Here is a 22,049-nt window from a genome sequence, read left to right on the forward strand (position 1 = left end):
CCGTCCACGGAAGCCAATGGAGAAAAGGCGAGCAGTTTTTGAAATGGACAATTTTCATGCTTGGTAGAACACATTGGCGGTCTATCCCCTGCTTCAATTACTCTTTTGATGTTCGTGGCTGAGATGGTATTGGGGGACCGGAGGAGGTACCGACGACTGACACACCAAAGCGGCATTACCATCACAGCAAACTCCAGAGGCTCAAGCTCCTTCCCTGCCCCCCGCTTTGACATTTCACCATTCATGGTTTCCTCCTGCCCCTAGGGTTTTCAGGCCCCAATTGGTTGCATTCTGGGACCTGTAGTCCTGCACTACATGCGGGATTTTACACAGTGTGGGAACTAACCCTAGGGGGTGGAGCTGACCACATTAGCAGGCGTTGAAAAGAGGGACTAACCTGCAGCATGACATCTCGCTGGTTGGACGCTTTGGGCGCTGAGGAAGGCAGAATCCCTGCCGAAATGCATTCGCAATTGGTGTCATTAAACCAGTGTTCCTCCATCTCCTCCTGGGTCGCTGTTTTTCTTTCGTTTGAAAGGGATCTGTGTGCACAAATTACAGCGCTATCCAGAGGCGCTTTTGCAGATGACCCCCGTCTCGCTTTGGGCGACCAGCGTCACTGGAATCCTCGGACTGTTGCAGTCCGGTTTATTTTGCCAGCGTTTGTTGGACAGGCTGGAAGCCCGCCACGGAAGCAAAGGAGAAAAGCGAGCAGTTTTGAAATGGACAATTTCATGCTGGGTAGAACACATGGCGGTTCATCCCCTGCTTCAATGACTCTTTTGATGTTCTTGGCTGAGATGGTATTTGGGGACCGGAGGAGGTACCGGACGACTGACACACCAAAGCGGCATTACCATCACAGCAAAACTCCAGAGGCTCACGCTGTTCCCTGCCCCCCCGCTTTGACATTTCACCATTCATGGTTTCCTCCTGCACCTAGGTTCCAGGCCCCAATTGGTTGCATTCTGGGACCTGTAGTCCTGCACTACACGCGGGATTTTACACAGGTGTGGGGAACTAACCCTAGGGGTGGAGCTGACCTACATTAGCAGGCGTTGAAAAGAGGGACTAACCTGCAGCATGACATCTCGCTGGTTGGGACGCTTTGGGCGCTGAGGAAGGCAGATCCCTGCCGAAATGCATTCGCAATTGGTGTCATTAAACCAGTGTTTCCTCCATCTCCTCCTGGGTCGCTGTTTTTCATTCATTTGAAAGGATCTGTGTGCACAAATTACAGCGCTATCCAGAGGCGCTTTTGCAGATGACCCCCGTCTCGCTTTGGGCGACCAGCGTCACTGGAATCCTCGGACTGTTGCAGTCCGGTTTATTTTGCCAGCGTTTGTTGGACAGGCTGGAAGCCCGCCCCGGAAGCAAAGGAGAAAAGCGAGAGTTTTGAAATGGACAATTTCATGCTGGGTAGAACACATGGCGGTCATCCCTGCTTCAATGACTCTTTTGATGTTCGTGGCTGAGATGGTATTGGGGGACCGGAGGAGGTACCGGACGACTGACACACCAAGCGGCATTACCATCACAGCAAACTCCTGAGGCTCACGCTGTTCCCTGCCCCCCCGCTTTGACATTTCACCATTCATGGTTTCCTCCTGCACCTAGGTTCCAGGCCCCAATTGGTTGCATTCTGGGACCTGTAGTCCTGCACTACACGCGGGATTTTACACAGGTGTGGGAACTAACCTAGGGGTGGAGCTGACCTACATTAGCAGGCGTTGAAAAGAGGGACTAACCTGCAGCATGACATCTCGCTGGTTGGACGCTTTGGGCGCTGAGGAAGGCAGAATCCCTGCCGAAATGCATTCGCAATTGGTGTCATTAAACCAGTGTTTCCTCCATCTCCTCCTGGGTCGCTGTTTTTCTTTCGTTTGAAAGGATCTGTGTGCACAAATTACAGCGCTATCCAGAGGCACTTTTGCAGATGACCCCCGTCTCGCTTTGGGCGACCAGCGTCACTGGAATCCTCGGACTGTTGCAGTCCTGTTTATTTTGCCAGCGTTTGTTGGACAGGCTGGAAGCCCGCCACGGAAGCAAAGGAGAAAAGCGAGCAGTTTTGAAATGGACAATTTCATGCTGGGTAGAACACATGGCGGTTCATCCCCTGCTTCAATGACTCTTTTGATGTTCGTGGCTGAGATGGTATTGGGGGACCGGAGGAGGTACCGGACGACTGACACACCAAAGCGGCATTACCATCACAGCAAACTCCAGAGGCTCACGCTATTCCCTGCCCCCCCGCTTTGACATTTCACCATTCATGGTTTCCTCCTGCACCTAGGTTCCAGGCCCCAATTGGTTGCATTCTGGGACCTGTAGTCCTGCACTACACGCGGGATTTTACACAGGTGTGGGAACTAACCCTAGGGGTGGAGCTGACCTACATTAGCAGGCGTTGAAAAGAGGGACTAACCTGCAGCATGACATCTCGCTGGTTGGACGCTTTGGGCGCTGAGGAAGGCAGAATCCCTGCCGAAATGCATTCGCAATTGGTGTCATTAAACCAGTGTTTCCTCCATCTCCTCCTGGGTCGCTGTTTTTCTTTCGTTTGAAAGGATCTGTGTGCACAAATTACAGCGCTATCCAGAGGCGCTTTTGCAGATGACCCCCGTCTCGCTTTGGGCGACCAGCGTCACTGGAATCCTCGGACTGTTGCAGTCCGGTTTATTTTGCCAGCGTTTGTTGGACAGGCTGGAAGCCCGCCACGGAAGCAAAGGAGAAAAGCGAGCAGTTTTGAAATGGACAATTTCATGCTGGGTAGAACACATGGCGGTTCATCCCCTGCTTCAATGACTCTTTTGATGTTCGTGGCTGAGATGGTATTGGGGGACCGGAGGAGGTACCGGACGACTGACACACCAAAGCGGCATTACCATCACAGCAAACTCCAGAGGCTCACGCTGTTCCCTGCCCCCCCGCTTTGACATTTCACCATTCATGGTTTCCTCCTGCACCTAGGTTCCAGGCCCCAATTGGTTGCATTCTGGGACCTGTAGTCCTGCACTACACGCGGGATTTTACACAGGTGTGGGAACTAACCCTAGGGGTGGAGCTGACCTACATTAGCAGGCATTGAAAAGAGGGACTAACCTGCAGCATGACATCTCGCTGGTTGGACGCTTTGGGCGCTGAGGAAGGCAGAATCCCTGCCGAAATGCATTCGCAATTGGTGTCATTAAACCAGTGTTTCCTCCATCTCCTCCTGGGTCGCTGTTTTTCTTTCGTTTGAAAGGATCTGTGTGCACAAATTACAGCGCTATCCAGAGGCGCTTTTGCAGATGACCCCCGTCTCGCTTTGGGCGACCAGCGTCACTGGAATCCTCGGACTGTTGCAGTCCGGTTTATTTTGCCAGCGTTTGTTGGACAGGCTGGAAGCCCGCCACGGAAGCAAAGGAGAAAAGCGAGCAGTTTTGAAATGGACAATTTCATGCTGGGTAGAACACATGGCGGTTCATCCCCTGCTTCAATGACTCTTTTGATGTTCGTGGCTGAGATGGTATTGGGGGACCGGAGGAGGTACCGGACGACTGACACACCAAAGCGGCATTACCATCACAGCAAACTCCAGAGGCTCACGCTGTTCCCTGCCCCCCCGCTTTGACATTTCACCATTCATGGTTTCCTCCTGCACCTAGGTTCCAGGCCCCAATTGGTTGCATTCTGGGACCTGTAGTCCTGCACTACACGCGGGATTTTACACAGGTGTGGGAACTAACCCTAGGGGTGGAGCTGACCTACATTAGCAGGCGTTGAAAAGAGGGACTAACCTGCAGCATGACATCTCGCTGGTTGGACGCTTTGGGCGCTGAGGAAGGCAGAATCCCTGCCGAAATGCATTCGCAATTGGTGTCATTAAACCAGTGTTTCCTCCATCTCCTCCTGGGTCGCTGTTTTTCTTTCGTTTGAAAGGATCTGTGTGCACAAATTACAGCGCTATCCAGAGGCGCTTTTGCAGATGACCCCCGTCTCGCTTTGGGCGACCAGCGTCACTGGAATCCTCGGACTGTTGCAGTCCGGTTTATTTTGCCAGCATTTGTTGGACAGGCTGGAAGCCCGCCACGGAAGCAAAGGAGAAAAGCGAGCAGTTTTGAAATGGACAATTTCATGCTGGGTAGAACACATGGCGGTTCATCCCCTGCTTCAATGACTCTTTTGATGTTCGTGGCTGAGATGGTATTGGGGGACCGGAGGAGGTACCGGACGACTGACACACCAAAGCGGCATTACCATCACAGCAAACTCCAGAGGCTCACGCTGTTCCCTGCCCCCCCGCTTTGACATTTCACCATTCATGGTTTCCTCCTGCACCTAGGTTCCAGGCCCCAATTGGTTGCATTCTGGGACCTGTAGTCCTGCACTACACGCAGGATTTTACACAGGTGTGGGAACTAACCCTAGGGGTGGAGCTGACCTACATTAGCAGGCGTTGAAAAGAGGGACTAACCTGCAGCATGACATCTCGCTGGTTGGACGCTTTGGGCGCTGAGGAAGGCAGAATCCCTGCCGAAATGCATTCGCAATTGGTGTCATTAAACCAGTGTTTCCTCCATCTCCTCCTGGGTCGCTGTTTTTCTTTCGTTTGAAAGGATCTGTGTGCACAAATTACAGCGCTATCCAGAGGCGCTTTTGCAGATGACCCCCGTCTCGCTTTGGGCGACCAGCGTCACTGGAATCCTCGGACTGTTGCAGTCCGGTTTATTTTGCCAGCGTTTGTTGGACAGGCTGGAAGCCCGCCACGGAAGCAAAGGAGAAAAGCGAGCAGTTTTGAAATGGACAATTTCATGCTGGGTAGAACACATGGCGGTTCATCCCCTGCTTCAATGACTCTTTTGATGTTCGTGGCTGAGATGGTATTGGGGGACCGGAGGAGGTACCGGACGACTGACACACCAAAGCGGCATTACCATCACAGCAAACTCCAGAGGCTCACGCTGTTCCCTGCCCCCCCGCTTTGACATTTCACCATTCATGGTTTCCTCCTGCACCTAGGTTTCAGGCCCCAATTGGTTGCATTCTGGGACCTGTAGTCCTGCACTACACGCGGGATTTTACACAGGTGTGGGAACTAACCCTAGGGGTGGAGCTGACCTACATTAGCAGGCGTTGAAAAGAGGGACTAACCTGCAGCATGACATCTCGCTGGTTGGACGCTTTGGGCGCTGAGGAAGGCAGAATCCCTGCCGAAATGCATTCGCAATTGGTGTCATTAAACCAGTGTTTCCTCCATCTCCTCCTGGGTCGCTGTTTTTCTTTCGTTTGAAAGGATCTGTGTGCACAATTTATTATTTTTTTTTTTAAACTTTATTCACTTTCCATACATGTACACAGCTTTCGCCTACAACCCTGGGGCCGGCAGCAATCTAGTATCACGTCAACACCAATTTCTGTACCAATGTTCCAGAATTTACGCTAATAGTGGTATCGGCGTCGCCCATTCCAGGCACCTGGGGTTCAGATCCGGGTCAACAGTTTAATGCATTGGTGCTAGTGTCCCACATCAATACCCTCCAGCACTGCAGGGGGCCAGCTTCCGTTTTCTCTAACGCTGCATTGGCAGACTCTTTCAGTGCACGCTTTCAGCTACGTGGTCGATGTCAAACATCCCTAACCCAACTTGCCCACAACGTCCCAACCCCCCCCCCCCCCCCAACTACCGGTGTGCCTCTTCCCGTGTGCTACTGCCTTCACAAGTTTACATGTCACTCGCCTCAGCCTAGTCCTCTCGCCCCCGCCTCACCCCACCATTCAATCATCCACTCGATGCACCCCACCATTCAATCATTCACTCGATGCTCTCGACCTGAAGGATCCCACATGCATGTTCCTATGCGTCCTAGATCTCCGATGTCTGTAGTCCCCTGGTGTCCCACCCTCACTGTGTGACCATCAGACCCGAGATAATCTAGTCCCCGGTGTCTCCCCCCCGATCCTGCTGCTCCTCCGCCTCCTCCAGATCCTCCTCCGTGGCGTTCCTAATTGAGACATACGTCAGGTACTGGTCCCAGAAGTTCCGTGGTCTGCTCATCGGCGGCAGTAATTCGCAATACAATTGGGATTGGGTACAACTATACAGCAGAGCTCTTTCCCATTCTTTTTTAGTTGGATGTGGGCCGCGCATCCAATGCATTGCTATCGTTCTTCGTGCCAGAAGCAACCCTATGCCAGCTAGACGACGCATAGCCGGGGGCAAGGGTCTGGTATGCCCCAGCAGAGCTAGTGCCGGATCAACCGGGAGCTCCATCTCTAGAATCCGCCCCAACTCAAGGAAGACGTCCTCCCAGAAGGCGTTAATCCCGGGGCAATTCCAGGCCAAGTGCACGAAGTCAGCCACTGACGCCCTGCAACGCTCACATTCCGGTGTCTGCCGTAGCCCATACCTGTGTAAGCGTTCTGGGGTGTAATACACTCTCTGTAAAAATTTAAACTGAACAAGCCTATGCCGGGCGTTCAGCGACACCCTTTTCGTATTCTGACAGCAGTATTGCCACATTTCGTCGCTGATCTCTACCTGTAAGTCTCGCTGCCACGCCTGGCGGGCCTTCGAAGGCTCCTGCTTTCGGTGACACTGCCCAATTCTGTATAGACGCGTTATCAACTTGCCACTCGACTGTGTTTTTATAACGTAAGTCAGTTCTGGCAATTCTGCAGGTTCCTCCATAGCTGGCCCCAGCTGCGCCTGTAGTGCTGCCCGGACTCTATGCAGACTGAAACGATGCAGCAGCGTCGTAGCGGTCTGGGGTAAATCCACCTGTTCCCAGGTGACCACCTTCCCGTCCCTGAACATGTCCCCCAGCTTGAATATGCCCAGCTGATTGAGGGCGCACGCGACTCCCTTTTCTCTCAGGGGGGGAAGCCATAAGGCCCACTCAATCGGGACCAGGGGAGAATACAGTAGCTTACAGTCACGGCTTCTCACCAAAGAGTGCCATGCGTGATTCGTACTCGCAATAGAGTCCAGGGTGCCAACCCGTCGCGCAGCCGGTTCGAACACCGTAGACGCTGGATGAAGGGGTTTTGTGAAGAGCGTCTCTAGCTTCACATGTGGAACATCACCATCGCCATGTATCCAAGTGTGCAGGTGCATTGCTTGCGCAACCCTGTAGTAATGTTCCACGTCTGGGGCCCCTAGGCCGCCTTGGTCATATGGGAGGGTCAGGGTTTGCCACTTCACCCTCGGCTGCTTACCACCCCATGCCAGCCTCGTGAGGGTCTGAATCAGCGTTGTAAAGAACGCCTTTGAGAGCACCACCAGGAGGTTGCAAAAAAGAAACAGGAATCTCGGAAGCACCAGCATTTTCATTAGCGCAATACGACCCGCCAGGGACAGCGGTAGCCTACACCATCTGTCCACATCGTCCACAAGTTTCATGTAAGCCACTCCGTAATTTTCCCTGATCAAAACCTCCGGGTCCGGGTGTAATTTTATGCCTAAATACCTGACCGGATCCTCCGACCACTGCAGTGGGTAATCCATGACAAATTCCTTTGTCACCGGTGTCAGCGGGAACGCCACCGATTTCGACCAGTTTACCCTAAGTCCAGATAGGGCTCCAAATTGCACTACCTCCCTTAGTACCGACGCGAGGTTAAGCTCCGGGTCTCGGACATATAAAAGCGTGTCATCGGCGTACGTGGAGATGCATATCCTGTATGTGGGGAAATTAATACCTTCATGACTGTGGTACTCCCGGAGCGCACACGCTAGGGGTTCCGCCACGAGAGCGTATAACAATGGGGAGAGCGGGCAGCCCTGTCGCGTGCCCCTGCCAATCCCAAACGCCTCTGTGACGATGTCACCAATGCGTAGTCTGGCCCTCGGCTTGTAGTACAAGGCGCCTATCATTTGCAAAAAAGGCTCACCGAGACCCAGTTTCCTGAGTACCCTGGACATGAAAGGCCACTCTACTGAATCGAAGGCTTTCTCCATATCCAGGAATATTGCTAATGCCTTGTTCTCCGGTTTCACGTGCTGCATCGTTCCCAGGACTGTACGTATGTTGTATGTGAGGTTCCTAGATGGGATAAAACCTGCCTGTTCCGGAGCCACCAGTGTAGGGGCGAGAAGAGCGAGACGCGTAGCCAGCACCTTCGCATATAGCTTAGCGTCCACGTTAATCAAAGAGAGGGGCCTGTACGATCCGCAGTCCGTGGTAGGTTTCCCCGGTTTGAGTACCGTCACGATGAGTGCCTCTCGCATCGTCGGGGGCATGGATCCTTCTACACATATGTCATCGAATAATGCTGAGAGGTAGGGGACCAAAAGGTCTTTAAACGCTTTGTAAAAGCCAACAGTAAGTCCGTCAGCGCCCGGTGCACTGCCCGCCCTCATACTATCTAATGCCTCCACTATTTCCTCCCTCTGAATGGGCATCATCAGGAATTCTCTCTGCGCGTCAGACAGTTGTGGCATCTGGACATAACTCAAGTAGTCATCTATCGCCCCGTCCATCCCCGTTGATTTCGATTCATATAAAGCGGAGTAGTACCGCCTGAATTCCCCCACAATCTGCTCCTCATCTGTGAGGGTCTCTCCCGTGCTCGATACCAACTCACCTATCAGCAGCGGTCGCCGCTCATGTTTGATCATCTTTGCCAGGAGTGAACCAGGCCGTTCACCCTCGCCATATACACGGGCTGTGGCATACTTGCCCATATGTTGTACCTCTCTATCTGCCTCCGTGTGATATTCCTTCAATAGCTGTTTAATCTGTTCCAGTGCGTCTCCCTCTGGCTCCGCCTGGTGCCTCCCTTCAAGGTCCTTCAGCTCGCCCTCCAAATAGGTTAGCCGCTGCCTAATGGATTTCAGTACACCGGAGTGTTTGGCCATGGCGACCCCGCGGATGTAGACCTTAAAGGTTTCCCACAGCGTCTGAAAACTTTCCACAGAGCCCGTATTCGTAACAAAAAAGTTTTCAATTTCCTCCGCAAGCTCCCCTCGGAACACCTCGTCCAGTAAAGAGTACGGGGGGAAGCGCCACGTAAAGGGGGGGATTCCGCGCACCGGCGATTCCAGGAGCAGGAGGAGGGGAGAGTGATCAGACAGTGTGCGTGGCAGTATGAGACAGTCCCTAATGTTGTTGGATAGCCTCTGTGAGACAAGCCAGTAATCTATTCTAGTGTGCAGTGCATGATATGCTGAATAGTGTGTGTACCCCCCTCTGGAGTGATGTCTACTACGCCACACATCCAAGAGATCTAGGTGCACCATCTCAGCGCGGAGCTCCGTGGCAGCCGCCGACGGGCTCCTGCTCGGACCAGCGGACCTGTCTAGGTCCGGGTTTAGAACCAGGTTAAAGTCCCCGCCCCAGAGCACAGTTGCACAGTCATACCTTTTGCATCTCCTGGCCAATTCAGTGTAGAACTCAGGTGAATCGTAGTTCGGCCCGTAGAGATTCACAAGCAGCATATCGTGTCCCCGCCCCCTGCACCTGCAAATGACATATCTCCCCTCCGGGTCCGACTCCAGAGCTTGTAACGTGAGTTTGGAACGTGGGTTCACCCATATCAGTGTCCCTCTCGAATGTGTGGTGAAGCCCGCTGCAATACTATTGCCCGCCAACCCCTTATGTTGGAACATCCTGCTAGCAAGAGGCAAGTGAGTCTCCTGGAGGAGAGCGAGGTCTATATTATGCCTGCGCAGGTAACTAAGGACCTTTCTCAGCTTCCTATAGTCATTGAGGCCCCTGACGTTCCATGTCAGCGCTCTCAGTGGGGCCCTCCCCGCTCCTGATCGTGGCGTGTGCTCCTCAACCCCTGCCATAACATTTAAGGTGTGTGATAAGGCTGCCCTGTAGCGGTGACCTTCGGATCCCAGGAACAAAAGCTGGCAGGTGACACAACAAACATTTGCCTATTCCAGACCTGATGGCCCTCCCCCAATTTTCAGAGAGCAGCAACTCGGTAGTCAAACCCAAAATCAACTGGCATTTAAAAACAAACCCCAACAGTCCCCCCACCTCCCACAGCAGACCCACCCCAATTTGGCCTTGCAGAATCCCATCCCGCCCATCCCCCCCCAGCAACAAGTAGAATTTTCCCATTTGCACAACGCTCAGAAGGTTTAGGGTCTTGGAGAAGAAAGGGGTACGTGTCCAGTCCTTTCAAGTCGACTCCTGCCGCCGACCACCAAAGCCAATTAAGGGGCAGCTCAACAGTTACTCATCAGCCGTGTCCGCAAGTTCCTTTGCCGCTGTCTCGACCGCCGCCCGCTGTCCTTCCTGTATCTCTTCCTGGGGAGGGCGACGCTGTCTGCGCCGTCGTCTCTGCTGACGCCATTGCCCCGCAGTGCTGTTCTCCGAAGCGGTCCCCGGTTGCAAGGCCCCCACTGGTTCGGGTTCCTCAATGCCCAACAGCCGGCAGGCTTCTGCAAGAGACCGAATCTGGTGCACTTTATTGTTCAATTTAAAGACAATCCGGAAAGGGTGTCCCCAGCTGTACGTGACTCCGAGGCGTCGCAGTTCAGCAGTAACCGGCCTGAATGTTCTGCGCTTTTCCAGGGTGATGACCGCCAGGTCTTGATAGAGTGTCGGCGAATGTTCGCCATAGGTGACAGAGCCCAGCTGTCGTGCTTTGGTGAGAATCTCCTCTTTGGTGCGATAGTCCTGGACGCAGACCAGAATATCCGCCGGCAAGGCGCCCGAGGCTCTAGACGGTCCAGAACGATGTGCTCTATCTAGTGCAAGAACGGAGTCCGCAGACCGGCCCAAAATGTGATTGAAGAGGCCTTGCGTGAACTTGAAGAGGTCCGCTGTGTCCGGGGTGGGTTTTACTCCTCTAATTCGAATGTTATGCCTCCGGGACCTGTTTTCCAAGTCTTCCACATGGGATTGTAAATCGACTTGCTGGTCATGAATGCGGATGATCTCTTGCTGGAGCGCTTCCATCTCGACGTCCCGGGCGTCATTCTTCGACTCCAGATCCGCTACTCGCTCCCCGATGGCGTCCGTGTCTCGCCTCAGCTCACGAATCTCTCCCTTCAACTCAGTCTTAAGAAGCTGGAGATCTTCCCGTAGGCCCCCAAAGAGCGATTCCAAGAAAGATCTCGTGACCGGCTCGTCAGTGCTTCGGGGGCTGGGGCCTGGTGCGCCGGTCGTTGACTTAGTAGACGCCGCATTGTTTTCAGTGCCGTGAGGGTCCGTTTTTCCCCCCCCCCGCAGAGATAGGCGTGAGTAAGTCTTTTATGGTCCTGTCTTTCCGCACCCTACCATTCGCCATACTTCCCCGGTCAGTCCGCAGTACTGCCCGGCGTAGACCAGTCCAGCAGCTCGTCCCAGCACCTGTGGTTGTGGACCAGACTGTCCGGTGCTAAATGGCCACCTCCCTCGTTCCGCCGCCGGTCTCCGCTGCGCCAAGTGCTCCCGCTGGCAGGATCTGATTGTCTGCGTGTCCCCCCCAGACAGTGCGTGGGGCGCCACCCCAGAAGACGCAGTCCGCGTGGTGAAGCTGTCACTAGGCTGTGCGGGGACTCAATATGGCAGACCCCAGGGCACCACACCGCAGCCGCCGCTCCCGGGCACGATCGTGGTAACTCACACCGGGGGCCACCTCAGCAGCAGTCTCACACCGAGGTCTCCGCACCCCGCCGCTGTTCCGTCCCTGCTGCGCGGCGTGGGGTGGGACCTCTATTCCTAGGGCAGCTGCATTTGTAGATTCCCACCCGGACCCTCTGGTGTGTGGGGGGGGGGGCAGACGTGTGTCTTTGGTGTAAACAAGCGAGTGCCGGCCAGGCGCAGCCACAGGCGCTCTCCGCTGAAGCAGAGCCCCGGTGCTGACCACCCTGTCCCAAGATGGCGGCGCTCTGCATATGTGGCACCTCCAGTGCCAGGGGAGACCTCAAGGGCGGCAGTCCGCTGCTGGGGGGGCTCAGCGCTGCAGTCAGCCACTCACCGCCGACCAGAGGCACAGTCCGGAGCGGCGTGGGCTTGTCTCCGTCTTCCCCCTCTCCTCACCTCAGGCCACGTCCCAGGCACAGCCGTCACAGCCTTAATCGTCGCTGCCGCCCTCCTGCAGTCCCCCGTGCAGCTCGGAGGCTTCCGGTGTGCTGTCGAGTGACCCGGCAGGTCCGCAGGAGCCTCCTCGGGAAAGCCGCGGGAAGCCCCGCTCTCAGCCGCGCGGGTCAGACCCGCCGCCCCCCGTCAAGGAAGCCGCAACAGCGGCTTGATGGCTCCGCCCCTCTCGGCCTCGCTCTCGCCTCTCCGTCCGCCTCAGGGCCCCGCAGGCCGCGACGTCCTGTGCTCGCAACGGCCCAGACCTCTCACACCTGGATCGCAACTCGCCTCACCGAAGCCCGCTCCAAGCCGAGACCTGTTCTGAGAACCCAGCTAGGTCCCCCAGGGCCCAGGAGAACGCTGTAGATGCTATTTAGCGGCGTTCGGCGGCAGGAGCACAGTGGAACACGTCCGTTCACACCGCCATCTTGGCCACGCCCCCCTGTGTGCACAAATTACAGCGCTATCCAGAGGCGCTTTTGCAGATGACCCCCCGTCTCGCTTTGGGCGACCAGCGTCACTGGAATCCTCGGACTGTTGCAGTCCGGTTTATTTTGCCAGCGTTTGTTGGACAGGCTGGATGCCCGCCACGGAAGCAAAGGAGAAAAGCGAGCAGTTTTGAAATGGACAATTTCATGCTGGGTAGAACACATGGCGGTTCATCCCCTGCTTCAATGACTCTTTTGATGTTCGTGGCTGAGATGGTATTGGGGGACCGGAGGAGGTACCGGACGACTGACACACCAAAGCGGCATTACCATCACAGCAAACTCCAGAGGCTCACGCTGTTCCCTGCCCCGCCGCTTTGACATTTCACCATTCATGGTTTCCTCCTGCACCTAGGTTCCAGGCCCCAATTGGTTGCATTCTGGGACCTGTAGTCCTGCACTACACGCGGGATTTTACACAGGTGTGGGAACTAACCCTAGGGGTGGAGCTGACCTACATTAGCAGGCGTTGAAAAGAGGGACTAACCTGCAGCATGACATCTCGCTGGTTGGACGCTTTGGGCGCTGAGGAAGGCAGAATCCCTGCCGAAATGCATTCGCAATTGGTGTCATTAAACCAGTGTTTCCTCCATCTCCTCCTGGGTCGCTGTTTTTCTTTCGTTTGAAAGGATCTGTGTGCACAAATTACAGCGCTATCCAGAGGCGCTTTTGCAGATGACCCCCGTCTCGCTTTGGGCGACCAGCGTCACTGGAATCCTCGGACTGTTGCAGTCCGGTTTATTTTGCCAGCGTTTGTTGGACAGGCTGGAAGCCCGCCACGGAAGCAAAGGAGAAAAGCGAGCAGTTTTGAAATGGATAATTTCATGCTGGGTAGAACACATGGCGGTTCATCCCCTGCTTCAATGACTCTTTTGATGTTCGTGGCTGAGATGGTATTGGGGGACCGGAGGAGGTACCGGACGACTGACACACCAAAGCGGCATTACCATCACAGCAAACTCCAGAGGCTCACGCTATTCCCTGCCCCCCCGCTTTGACATTTCACCATTCATGGTTTCCTCCTGCACCTAGGTTTCAGGCCCCAATTGGTTGCATTCTGGGACCTGTAGTCCTGCACTACACGCGGGATTTTACACAGGTGTGGGAACTAACCCTAGGGGTGGAGCTGACCTACATTAGCAGGCGTTGAAAAGAGGGACTAACCTGCAGCATGACATCTCGCTGGTTGGACGCTTTGGGCGCTGAGGAAGGCAGAATCCCTGCCGAAATGCATTCGCAATTGGTGTCATTAAACCAGTGTTTCCTCCATCTCCTCCTGGGTCGCTGTTTTTCTTTCGTTTGAAAGGATCTGTGTGCACAAATTACAGCGCTATCCAGAGGCGCTTTTGCAGATGACCCCCGTCTCGCTTTGGGCGACCAGCGTCACTGGAATCCTCGGACTGTTGCAGTCCGGTTTATTTTGCCAGCGTTTGTTGGACAGGCTGGAAGCCCGCCACGGAAGCAAAGGAGAAAAGCGAGCAGTTTTGAAATGGATAATTTCATGCTGGGTAGAACACATGGCGGTTCATCCCCTGCTTCAATGACTCTTTTGATGTTCGTGGCTGAGATGGTATTGGGGGACCGGAGGAGGTACCGGACGACTGACACACCAAAGCGGCATTACCATCACAGCAAACTCCAGAGGCTCACGCTGTTCCCTGCCCCCCCGCTTTGACATTTCACGATTCATGGTTTCCTCCTGCACCTAGGTTCCAGGCCCCAATTGGTTGCATTCTGGGACCTGTAGTCCTGCACTACACGCGGGATTTTACACAGGTGTGGGAACTAACCCTAGGGGTGGAGCTGACCTACATTAGCAGGCGTTGAAAAGAGGGACTAACCTGCATCATGACATCTCGCTGGTTGGACGCTTTGGGCGCTGAGGAAGGCAGAATCCCTGCCGAAATGCATTCGCAATTGGTGTCATTAAACCAGTGTTTCCTCCATCTCCTCCTGGGTCGCTGTTTTTCTTTCGTTTGAAAGGATCTGTGTGCATATATATATATATATATATATATATATATTACCTACTGGCGGTCGCCAGTAGGTATATATAGTTAGGATTTTTTTCCTATGGGATTTCGGAAAATTCTATGTCGAATAACTTTGGCGTTTGTGGACGGAATTGGCTAAAATTTTCAGGAAAATTGTACATTTTGTCTCTGTCAGTTGGTGTTTAGACAGGTTAAAGATGGGGAAAGTCATATTTTGTTCTACCATTCGTAATACTGGTTCCTCTTACGGCGGAACCCGGGGGTGTATTGGTTCCGTGACCACCCCCTGCGTGTTGGTCTCTGTCTCTGCGGTTGTTCTTGGCCTCTCCGGTCCTGGGCTAAAAAAGGCTGTCGCGACGTAGAAGGCTGTGGTTCCTGCCCACCTCTATATTGATGGTCCGACCCCTTCTCACTGTCAGTATCGGAGTCAGTAGCAGAAAAAGTTGTTTTTTTACCGTAACCTTGTGATACTCCCTGTGGGGGGCCTGATGGATGGCCCTGAGGTTGATAAAAATCCTTGGCAAGGTAGGGATATGTTTTTTCCTTGCTGTATCTTTTGATATCAAGCTGCAATTTGCTTGTCTTTTTGTGGGAGTTGAAGTCCTCAAAGTCTTTAATTGTGAGGGCTACTTTGTCAAGTAAAGCCTTCGCATTAATAATGTTGGTGTCTGAACTGATTTTCAGCTCAAGAGCCTCTATTTCTTTTGTCAATAATTTGATGTGTTTGAGTGCAGTTTCAATACTGAGCACCATCCAAGTGGGCGAGCACTTGTTTGAGGCAAAGCTGAAATGGAGCTTAAATTCTTCGTCCTCCACAAATATTATGGGAATGTTTCTAATTTGGAGGCGAGTTGGAATAATATTCGCACTCAAACAGTCCGTAAGGAACTTCGCATGAAGTTCTGTTCGAACCAGTTTTTTCGCAGTCTCTCTAGTTGATTTAAATCGGACTCACAGGGAAGGTATGTCGTGGAGCCACGGGCTCCTAGTAGGGCGGGACCTGATGCAATTTTCAGGACATACTCATCAGTGTATGACAGGGTCTCTGCCTCAGACATATGTATAGACAGATCAAAAAAAGAAGAAATTAAACAGAGACAGACAATATCTCACAGAAGGACAAAAACCACTAAAAAAAGTGACCCACAACAGACCAGCGTCTGCGCGTAAAACGTGAACAGATAATGGGTAACCCAATAAACCCTTGTAGGTATGGGCAATGAGTAGTTCAAAACATGAAAGCTACAAGGGATTTAATTCATTCACTGAGTAATATAACTTTGGTGGTATAAGTCAATGAAGTTATTTCAAAGGAATCTAACTGATTAATATTCCTATGATATCAGCTAAATTCATACAAACAATCAATGTTAACAGAAGAAGCAAAAACACTCGGGCAAGTGAACAGGTCTGAAATTATAAAGAAGTTAATCAAAAAGTTAGTTCATGGGGAATCAGAAACAGAAAATGGGCACAGTGAAGTTATGAATGAATGTACGCAGAGGTCAACAAATCAATACATAACAAATCATCAACTCCTATTATTTGGAAAAAGGGTAACCAAGTCAAACAATGAACAAAGGTATACTCTTGAAGCAAGATTTAAAGCTTAAGGAGATGATGATGAGGTCGACGTTTCGGTCTCCAATGCTGTTGTCTATGAGACCATCATCAGGACTGATATTATGCACAAAGTGGCCCCCTAAACAAAAACAATATAATAAAATAAAATTACTAAATTGCCCAACTCTCAATTCAAATGAATTATATCAAACTGCCAGGCAATCCAACCTCTAAACTAGAGAAAAAAATCCTTGATCTGACGAAAACTGGACTTGCTGGAGGGTGGCTGAGTGAGAGAGAAGCTGCGTTTCTTATAAACAAAACACCTACAGTCCCGGCAATTTACATACTGCCCAAGTATCATAAAGACCAGACATGTCCTCCTGGCCGGCCTATTGTGTCCGGGTGTAATTCCATCCTCAAACCCCTGGCACAATATGTTGATTTTTTCATTCGTCCCTTTGCCACTGAAAATGTACACTACATTAGGGACAACACTGCAGTTATTAATGTGGTTGACAATCTTCCCTTTGACAATACGATTGAGCTCTTGGTGTCAATTGACATCGAGAGCCTCAATACAAACATTCCCCAAACTGATGTCATCTCAATTCTCGAGAATTTATTGGAGAGTAGACCCAGACCCCATGCAGTTCCTACTGATTTCATTATAGACTGTACTCGAATTCCTCTATGTGAAAACTTCTTTATTTGTGAGAAAACCTTCTTTAAACAACAAAGAGGAGTAGCTATGGGTGCAATTTTTGCGCCGGATATTGCAAATATTTATGTGTCTGTTTTTGAGGACCTTTTTGTCCGAAATGTCATCAATCCTTTCGCAGCCAACCTTCGCTGTTGGCTGCGATATATTGATGACATTTTTTTCATTTGGCAAGGCTCACAGGAGAGCCTCTTGGAATTCCATCAATGGATAAATACCAGAAATAGGAATTTACAGTTCACTCTTGTTCACAACCAGAACAGCATGGACTTTTTAGACATTTCTATTAAAGTTGGTGAGGATAACAAACTATACACCACACTTTTCACTAAACCAACGGCAAGGAACACGCTCCTTAAATATAACAGTCACCACCCCCAGGCGCTGAGAGATGGGCTTCCGTTTGGACAGTTCCTCCGTTTGCGGAGGAACTGCTCCAGACGGATAGACTATTTTAATGAGGCCAAACAACTCCAAGCCAAACTCCGCGCCCGTGGATACCCTAACAGACTTCTCAAACGCTCTCTCAAACGAGCGTGGTACAACGATCATGAGGCACTGTTGCAGGCTAAGACCTAGACACCTGTTTCCAAACTAGTGTGTGTTACAACCTTTGGCACAGCTACCAACTCCATCAAAAAATTGATCCTCAAACATTGCACATTACTCATTGACTTACCAGAACTCTCTGAGAAGCCGATGTTTCCCTTTAAAAGAGGCTCTAATCTTAGAGATAAGCTAGTACATGCCTACAAAAAACACTGATATAAACCTTATTGATAACATGCGGCAACTCAGCCCCATTACTGGACATTATAAGTGCAATCATTGTGCAGCATGTTCAACTACGAACAACTTAAAAAGCTTTCCAGTGAAGGACAAAACCATTACTCTAAAAGGATTTTCAAATTGCAACACAACGAATGTCGTTTACTGCATCCAATGCCAGTGTGGTTTGAGATATTTTGGTAAAACCACACAAACAATCAAAAAACGCATTCTCCAACACCAATCAAGAATTCGTTGTCGCACCGAGAATGCTCCTTTGGTTGACCATTTCACTCTTAAAAATCATACTGAGAGGGACCATCTTTGGTGGGTTGTTGAAATTGTTAAACCAACTATCAGGCAATCCAATGTGGATCGCATTTTGACAATTAAGGAACAACGTTGGATTTGTTTCACTGACTCAGTCAAAAATGGGCTGAATTCCAGCACAGAGAGGCAAACCCTAGCCTGTCTCACCTAAAGACACACATTTTCAGGTGATTGCTATATTGTGGACACACGTTTGGCCAACTGTTATCCAGCTTCCATGAGCCATTTGTTGTTCAGTACATTGTCATCTGAACGAGTATATCTAGACCTGGTTTTTCTTCTAAATATATATGTTAGTTAGGAACTGTTGTCCGTTGAATCAGCCCTTACCTTGTTTGTATACTTACGAATACACCATGGTTAATTGCACTAATTGGGATTGGTTCTGCTAATGTTTGTATAACCATATTTTTTGCCTCTGTATGTATTGACTTTTCTTCACAGACATTTCAGTTCATGCATCAACATTTGCTGATTTATATTTGTCTTAAAAACTGTTATGGAATAACCGTGAGGTTTTGAAAGAATCATTTGGTTCTGTCCTCCAAAATAAAATACATTGGTTTTGATTATACTTTAGATGCCTTAACCGACATTGTGATGTGCTATAGATAAGTTGTTGTCTATGTGTATCTGGCACCAGTGTTTATTGTAGTCATTCTGGGACACTTCAAAATGGCCGACACATTAGCGCGGTCTACATTTAACAAACAGACTTGCCTTACATACATGGTCGGCTTTTCATTTCCGGCTCATGAGATTTAAATAGAGGAGCCTTGAGCATAGGCGTTATCTCGGCTCATTTCGTCCTGATGATTTACTTTTCCGAAACGCTGCCGTTATTCCCATGTAAGTACGATCACCCGCGTTAGCGGTTCTCCCGTTTCCGACTGGACTCTTTAATAACATAGCGGACATTTCATGGGGTTGTGGTTTATCTTTTTAAATACTTCAGGCACCCTATCCGATTTGTGATAACTGTAGTATTGCAGCGTTCAGTTTCTCCTGACACTGCTCCCGTGAGGTCTTTTTCATTGAGCGACAATGTTAAACTACATTGTGTTTGTAGTCTGAGTTCCATTAGTTTGAGATACACATTATAAATACGCTAGCTCCCTTTTCCTCGCGTTAACATTGTTGGTAGGACTCTATATAACTGTCCTGTCTATCACGCTCTTGCAAACTGTGCCCCAAGTCCTTGAATCCTTTAGTTGCAATGCCTTGTCTGTTAGCATTATTGAATTATACCCCTTTTGTGTATCTCCCAGGGTGATTATATTATCTTATTTGAATCTCCCATCTCTCGAAATATAAGATTGGTGAGACTGCGAGGTCGATTCATTACCCCATCGTGTATGCCATTGACGCGTTGATATTGATTATCCTTCGCAGGTATGGTCACTAACTTTAAACTAATTTCGATGTCCTTTCTATCAGTTACCGAACACTTAATAAGATACAAACATCCCCTGTTGGCTTTTTGTTTTGCTCCAACAATAGATATAATTGCGGTATCTGACTTGCCCTTGAGCACTTTTGGCTATACCACTGCCTGCCACTCTTTCAAGTAAGCACAAAAAAAGTGTTTTACTTTATTAACCCAATGGTGCAGTGAACACTGGGGTCATGATACAATGTGCTTTTTATCACAGGGCGAATGGAGCACCTTCAGCCACAAATGTTAAGAATGTTCTATGTACAGTTGTGTGCTGTTAATACATTGGTCTCTAATATGTGTTGTGACCCAGCTATGTTATTAAATACTGATCTCTTTCTTAATACATGAACATTATGAAAGACCAGGAATGTTCCTCTGTTTCATTTTGTATTTTATAAAATATACATTTTGATAAATAATGATCATGAATGTTTTTAATTCACATGAATTACACGTGAATCACACGGTGCTTTGACTAGTATATAGGGTTATTGTTTGCCAATATAGAAATTTTCAATCTGTGTCAGGGCAATTTAGTAATTTTATTTTATTATATTGTTTTTGTTTAGGGGGACACTTTGTGCATAATATCAGTCCTGATGATGGTCTCATAGACAACTGCATTGGAGACCGAAACGTCGACCTTATCATCATCTCCTTAAGCTTTAAATCTTGCTTCAAGAGTATACCTTTGTTCATTGTTTGACTTGGTTACCCTTTTTCTAAATAATAGGAGTTGATGATTTGTTATGTATTGATTTGTTGACCTCTGTGTACATTCATTCATAACTTCACTGTGCCCATTTTCTGTTTCTGATTCCCCATGAACTAACTTTTTGATTAACTTCTTTATATAAAAAAAATATTTCAGACCTGTTCACTTGCCCGTGTGTTCTTGCTTCTTCTGTTAACATTGATTGTTTTGTATGAATTTAGCAGATATCATAGGAATATTAATCAGTTAGATTCCTTTGAACTAACTTCATTGACTTATACCACCAAACTTATATTACTCAGTGAATGAATTAAATCCCATGTAGCTTTGATGTTTTGAACTACTCATTGCCCATACCTACAAGGGTTTATTGGGTTACCCATTATCTGTTCACGTTTTACGCGCAGACGCTGGTCTGTTGTGGGTCACTTTTTTAAGTGGTTTTTGTCCTTCTGTGAGATATTGTCTGTCTCTGTTTAATTTCTTCTTTTTTTGATCTGTCTATACATATGTCTGAGGCAGAGACCCTGTCATACACTGATGAGTATGTCCTGAAAATTGCATCAGGACCCTCCCTACTAGGAGCCCGTGTCTCCACGACATACCTTCCCTGTGAGTCCGATTTAAATCAACTGGAGAGACTGCGCAAAAATCTGGTTCGAACAGAACTTCATGCGAAGTTCCTTACGGACTGTTTGAGTGCGAATATTATTCCAACTGGCCTCCAAATTAGAAACATTCCCATAATATTTGTGGAGGACGAAGAATTTAAGCTCCATTTCAGCTTTGCCTCAAACAAGTGCTCGCGCACTTGGATGGTGCTCAGTATTGAAACTGCACTCAAACACATCAAATTATTGACAAAAGAAATAGAGGCTCTTGAGCTGAAAATCAGTTCAGACACCAACATTATTAATGCGAAGGCTTTACTTGACAAAGTAGCCCTCACAATTAAAGACTTTGAGGACTTCAACTCCCACAAAAAGACAAGCAAATTGCAGCTTGATATCAAAAGATACAGCAAGGAAAAAACATATCCCTACCTTGCCAAGGATTTTTATCAACCTCAGGGCCATACATCAGGCCCCCCACAGGGAGTATCACGAGGTTACGGTAAAAAAACAACTTTTTCTGCTACTGACTCCGATACTGACAGTGAGAAGGGGTCGGACCATCAATATAGAGGTGGGCAGGAACCACAGCCTTCTACGTCGCGACAGCCGTTTTTAGCCGAGGACCGGAGAGGCCAAGGACAACCGCAGAGACAGAGACCAACACGCAGGGGTTGGTCACGGAACAAATACACCCCCGGGTTCCGCCGTAAGAGGAACCAGTATTACGAATGGTAGAACAAAATATGACTTTCCCCATCTTTAACCTGTCTAAACACCAACTGACAGAGACAGAAATCTCGGTCCTCTCCCAAGGGCTTTCTTTTGTGCCAACTAATAAAAATGAGCTGTTCACGACCAAATTAGAATTGTAAACATTTTTCAGATCAATTCGTCTTAAAAATGTCTTTGCTCAAAAATCTTCCTTACCCCATTTTGACACAACATGTTTACATCCGGCCTCATCCTTTTTTCCGGCTAATAATATGGTGGCCAAAGAGATAGTCACCTTTAAAAATGCGGTGATTACGGAAATTGACAGGTTTTTCAGGAAACAACCATATGTTAACTTCAATCTGTCTAAGGAACAACATCTTGCCTTGACCCGTCTCAAATCATTGCCTGAGACTATAATTAAACCGGCGAATAAAGGCGGTGGTATTGTCCTTTGCGACAAGACAGTATATAATACAGAGCTTCACAAACAACTCTCGATTCAAACGAATTATATCAAACTGCCAGGCAATGAAACCTCTAAACTAGAGAAAAAAATCCTTGATCTGACGAAAACTGGACTTGCTGGAGGGTGGCTGAGTGAGAGAGAAGCTGCGTTTCTTATAAACAAAACACCTACAGTCCCGGCAATTTACATACAGCGCAAGGTTCATAAAGACCAGACATGTCCTCCTGGCCGGCCTATTG

Source organism: Lissotriton helveticus, assembly GCF_964261635.1.
Source record: "Lissotriton helveticus chromosome 1_1 unlocalized genomic scaffold, aLisHel1.1 SUPER_1_unloc_13, whole genome shotgun sequence".
In the NCBI taxonomy this organism is placed as follows: domain Eukaryota; kingdom Metazoa; phylum Chordata; class Amphibia; order Caudata; family Salamandridae; genus Lissotriton; species Lissotriton helveticus.